The sequence below is a fragment of the Saccopteryx bilineata genome, chromosome 7 (assembly GCF_036850765.1).
Source record: "Saccopteryx bilineata isolate mSacBil1 chromosome 7, mSacBil1_pri_phased_curated, whole genome shotgun sequence".
NCBI lineage: Eukaryota > Metazoa > Chordata > Mammalia > Chiroptera > Emballonuridae > Saccopteryx > Saccopteryx bilineata.
The window spans coordinates 63752111-63757738 of record NC_089496.1 but is presented as its reverse complement, the minus strand read 5'-3'; the positions used below and the strand labels follow the sequence as shown (position 1 = coordinate 63757738).

At 55.7% G+C, this 5628-nt stretch overlaps 1 long non-coding RNA gene across 1 annotated transcript; it reads left to right on the top strand.

Annotated features, from left to right (window-relative positions):
- Nucleotides 1-466: 466 nt before the first annotated feature.
- Nucleotides 467-3398, top strand: LOC136311233 (uncharacterized). The gene is made up of 3 exons (XR_010726692.1): nucleotides 467-604; nucleotides 2444-2529; nucleotides 3140-3398. It is a non-coding gene; the product is annotated as an uncharacterized lncRNA (long non-coding RNA).
- The last annotated feature ends 2230 nt before the right edge of the window (nucleotides 3399-5628 follow it).

Sequence of the window (5628 nt, the reverse complement as noted above, 5' to 3'; positions counted from 1 at the left end):
CCCCACCCCACCTCTTCAGCAGATACCAGAATACATCATTTCCTGCCTCACTGCAGTCCCACAGCAATAATGGGAGCCTTCCTAGAACCAGCACAGACGTCTGTGGTAGAAGGGACTGCTCGAGAGCCCCGGGAAGCAGGGGCCCTACTGTGGGCGGGAAGGGAAGGGAAGGGAAGGAACAGCGGCCCTTGCTCTGCCAGGGGTTTCCTGAGCAGCCTGGCAGGGGTTCTCAGCGAAGAGAGGCGTGAGTCTGGCGCCCTCCTCCTGGGCGTGTCTGCACCCAGCAGGGCTCTGCAGGCAGCAGCTTCCGAGAAGAAGTCACCTTGTCTCTCAACAGAAGCCTTTCTGCGGACTCATCGGACCCTGTGGCCCGCGGAACCGCCCCCACCGTCTCGGCCCCAGCTGGATGCCTGACTGTCCACCATTACAGAGCTGCAGCTGCCGTTCTCTGTGAACCAGTGGCGGAGTGGAGGTTTCCTTCTGGAAAGTGATAGAATCCCTTGGAATCCGAAACCAGCGTAACTCTGGCTTTATTGGGGGGGGGGGGGGGGAACCTGCCAGGCTGTCTCGTAAAGGAGAGAGAGCAGCCCCGGTTCTCTAACAGGTCGGGTTAAATAGGAGATTTGAGGGTGGGGGCTGGTAGTAGTCATTACAGAAAAAGGTATCTTTCAGCGATTTATGGAAGATTAATTGTAAGTAAGCTAGGGGACCTTCCACACCCGGCTTAGTCACCCGGCTGCCCAGGGGGTAGTGACCTGGAACATCCAGTTTGTCAGTGTCCCTTGGCCCATTTAAGGGAGGAGGGGGTCATGGCCCCCACCTGCAACTCTATCAGAAAGAGCCCCTGTTTCCCAGCCGCCCACCCCTAGCTTGCCCAGCTCGCTGCTTATTTCCTGATTTCTGGGGCTGGGCTTCCCGGGAGGGCTGGGATGAGGGAACAAAGAAGAAAGGAGGGCACTTGGGGGCTTTATGTCATCCCCTGTCACTACGCCCTCTGCTCCCCGACTCCCAGACATCAGTCGGTGCCTCGGTGCCTTAGTCGTCACGACCACCACCCTGAGGATATAGCCGCCCCCCCCCCCCCCCCGTCTCAACCTCTTTCCCCCTTCCCCTTCCCCCCATCCCAGACTTATTTTCCCCTTCCCACCACTTCTCCTCCCTCTTAGCATCACCGGCCTATCCTACCAAGTGGCCCATCTGACCTCCAACTTTCCCTGTCCCTGTCCCCCTCGACCCCACCCTGCACACGTGGCCCTGGGCATGGTTCCTGTTCGCTCTCGTTGCTTTAGGAGAACGGGGCTCCGCCCACGGGGCTTCTGGGACCCCCGGGAGGGGGTGACTCCACGGACCAGCCTCCCTGCCCTGCCTGGCCTGTTCCCTGACCGCCAGTGGGGCGCTCCTGGCCGGCCTCAGGGTGGCAGTCTCAGGGTGCCCGCCCCTTCGCTGGCAAACCCGCTTCCGGGAGGTGGCTGCCGCCCCGCATAATCATAAACATTTGAGTACAAATCTATATAATTATCAGGGCCTCTTAAGGGGAGAGGGCTGTTTGTGCAAGCTTGAGGGTCTTCTCAAGACTTTGCCCCCCACGCCCACCCACAGAGAGGCAAGTACTAGGAGGCCCCAGGGCCACCGCCTCCCCCAGGAGCGCAGGGCGGTGGGCGGGACCGTTGGGGGACCGGTAACCAATCAGGCCGCAAGCTCCGCCCCCACCCTGCCCAGTGGCAGTTGTTTCGGTTGGCTCCGGGGGCACCGGGCAGGGTTCCAATGCCCGATGCCCGCAGTTGGCCGGGTAGAACATATATCCACCGGTCTCACACAGACCCTGCACTTGGGGCTCCCTGAAAGCTGAGACTTCTAAGGGGCCCAGGCCAGACCCCCTATTCAGAACAGGCCGCTCTGCCCCTAAAGAACCCAGGGACCCACGTGGCCATCCTGAGATGCTGTCTCCCTGCAGCGACCCCGGCATTCGGGGAAGGAAGGGCGTGCGGACCTGCCTTGGCTGAGATTTCAGGGGGTTCTGATAACACCCGCCCCTGTTAAGAGAAGTACCCCCTCCTGCCAGTTGCCGCCCTGCCCTATCTGTCTCAGGTCCCACGATGATGCCGCCTTCTGAGGGGGCTCTGGCACCATGCCTCACGCTGTCAGCGTCCTTTTCTTCTTGAACATGAGTTGTCAGGACCCCTTTCAACTAGGGCCAAGTTGGAGAGGGGGGGTGGGAAGGGCCCAGGAGCCCACCCCGCGGGCCTCAACAGGCTGGCTGGAAGGGACGGAGAAAGCATCTGAGGACACACCTCAGGTGTCCCATGTGGGGGCCTGGCGGGGTCCCAGCCCAGCCCAGGCTCGAGACCCAGTGCCCAGCAGGGCTGGGCCGTCGGGCTCTGGCTCTCGGGTGGGCTCCTTGTCGTGAGGGGACGTGCTGAAGCTCCTGACTTCTCCCCCACAGACCCTCCCAGTATCAGTGACCCGGAGCCAGGACATGTCCCTGTCACTGGAGGCTCCTGGCCCCAGCAGGCCTGAAGACAAAGGAAGGTGAGTAGCAGAGTCCTGAGTCGGGGCCCTGCAGGCAGCCCCGTGTCTCCCTCCCTTCTCCACCGTTGGGCCCTGGACGGCTGCTGCCTGGGGTGGTGGGAGGGACCGGGGTGCCCAGTCCAGCGTGGGGACCGTCCCTGACCTTGGTTGACCCTTTTTCTCCTACTCAAATGGTACTCCTGCCTCCTTGTTCCCCCACCCCCTCCACCCCACCTTTTCCTGACAAGACATGTCAAACCGGAGGAAACTTTCTGGGCGACGTCAGCAGGCAGGCAGCCGCTTGCGGCGGGGTAGTGCTCCCTGTCTCCAGCATCTGCATTCTGGAAGCTTCCTTTGGTCCTCCTTGCTTGAGGTCGTCTCCTGGCTTTTCGGTCTGTGTCTGCCTCTTGAACACAAGTCCCCCCTCTTTTCTTGTCTCTTCTGGGGGGAAACCATTTCTCCAAAGCTTCCTGATCACTATAGGTCACAGGTGGGCCAAGATAATGGTACACGCTGTCCCCAGGGCCACCTGGGGGGCCTTGACCATACATCCCTTCCCCATTAGAAGGTGCTGCCCCCCCCCAACATCAGAAGGTAATCTTTGAATATCCTCTTTCTGCTTTACTCACAGGGAAGATTGGACCCCAAGTCAAAGATGGAACCAGAAGGCTCAAAGTGACGGCCACATCTGACTCCCCTTAATTTCACTACGCTGTAAGCACAGGTGATGAAGAGAAACACCTTGCTTCCTTCACCCCTATTATTGTCCCTGGGGGTCAGGAATCTCAATGCTGAGATGACCCCTCCCAATAGTATAGGTTACTGGTCCCCTGTCAATTTTACCTTCTCACCTGCCCCAAAACTGGAAATGGCAAGCCAGATCCATGAAGGACATGACCTCCTGGTCCCTGGGGGGGGGGGGGGGGTTTTCGGGCCAGTAGATGCCACGCCCCGAATTTGTTACCCCCCGGCCCCAGGATAAGCCTAATCTCTCCTCCTTGTCACCCTGTCTCACTCTCTTACGCTGACAGAGGGCAAGCTGCTGTTTCTCATGCATTTCTGGATCCTTGGAGCATAGCTCCAAGCTTGGCGTACAGGCTTAGCACGTGCTTGAATAAAAGTATTTCACAATGGCACATACAAATGTTGACTTTTTTGTTTCCCTGAAATTAAGAATAAGGGAGGTAGAAGAAAGCACAGGACAATCCTGACGAGCTCAGGAAGAGGGGCGGACGGGACCACAAGGACTGGGGTGGGCATGTGACTTAGGGACCCTCTGCCTCCTGCGGATGAGTGGCTGAGACTCGGGACTCACAAGGCGGATCTGGAGGCCACCTTGGGAATTTCAGGTTCAGGGACTATTGTCGACCTCAAAGCAACCTCCCGTGAGTAGTTGTTGTTGCTAAAACACGAAGAAAAGGTCAATCCTATCCTAGCCGGGTCAAAGAGGGATCCCTTTCTCCGCCTGGAGCTCGAGGAACTGAGGCAGACAAATGGCTTTTCATTGTTTATCAACCCACTGTCTGTCTGCACCCTCGTGAGGCACTCTTTCCAGCTCTTCCACATGTATACGGGATGTAAAACAGACCCGTGGGCGTAGGTAAAACTGAAGTGGTACTGGGGGGAGGGGGGTGGGGGGAGATAGAGGGGAAGGGAAGTAAAGAGGGACAAGTACACAGTGACAGAAAATGATCTGACTTTGGGTGACGGGCGCACAACGCAATCCACAGTTCAAGTGCTGTAGAAAGGTTTACCTGAAACCTAGGTACTCTAACTGATCAATGCTACCCCTTACATTTAATTTTCTAAATAAAATTATATATAAGAAAATACGGAACAGAAACCTCATATGGCCCACAGAAACAACAGAAAACTAGAATCTTCAACTGTTCCTGGGCTTCCGAGTACACACATTTCCAGATAAGATTCAAATGTGGGGAACTCGCTTTTGCAGGGCAGAGTCATGCATGTGTGCGTGTGCGTGTGCGTGTGCGTGTGTTTGCATGCATGCATGTGTTTTTTGTTGACATGTGTCAGTGTTTTGGGTACAATGCTCTCAACAAAACTGTAGCCACGGTGCTAGGACTTCCATTGTATCCACTCCCGGACAGTGCCCAGGAATTTCCCGCTTTGCTACTGGCTGCACAGAGTTCAGTGCTGACAAAGACGTCATCAGCAAGTCTAAGCACAGAGGAGAGAACACCAGGATGCCTCCAGTCTGGAGTGTCAGCTCCCGCTGAGAGTTCCCAGCCTGCCGGCCTACCCTACCAACGCATTCTAAGTCCTTCCCTCCTCCTGCCTCCATTCGGCTCTGTAAAAAATCCATCGCTGCACAAAATGTCTAGATAGTTGATAACCTTCGCCCTGCTATGTGTGACGATCCATCCAGACCAACAGTTCTCTCTAGCTTGTTTGCCAGAGTTTTTATGAAACACTTCACTTTTGGTGGCTTATCCACTATGTCCGGCACCAGAATCCCGATAGTAACACAGTATTTTGCTAAGGGGGCAGGGGAGAGGGAAGGAAACGGACGTTATAAAACACCTTTCATACATCACTTCCTTCGCATACATTATTATCCCCTTGACTCGCTGCAAAAGTCGTGGTGGCGCCCTTGTTAGCGCCTGTTTCACAGATGAAAGAAATGAGGTTCAGACACAGAGATGCAAGTGAAAGGTCATTGGGGACACACACACTAGTCTGTACCGCCCACACTCTTTCCATTCTGTTGTGCTACCTTCTAGAATGTCACCAGAGGTCCGGTTTCACGGCTTCTTCGTCAACCTGAGCAAAGCATTGTTTTGTCCACCCCCCCCCCCCACCAGGACGCACACATTAATTACATTTGCACATACTGTAGGAAGCTTTTGTTCGGATCACACCGTTCCTGTAATCGGATAATGTCCGGCACAGGGGTGTTATACTCACTGTTGTCTCAGCCCTTTTCATCATATGGGATGATGTCCCCAGGGAGGTGAGTGGTCTCCAGGGAGAAGATTATAAAGCTAAAATTAAAAGACATGAGAAGCGGCTTAACCATCGTCAGCCCTGATCATTTAAAATCGCCCTGTCTAGTCAATATTGAGAAAGTGCAGAAGGGTGAGGTCCGCTAAACGCTGG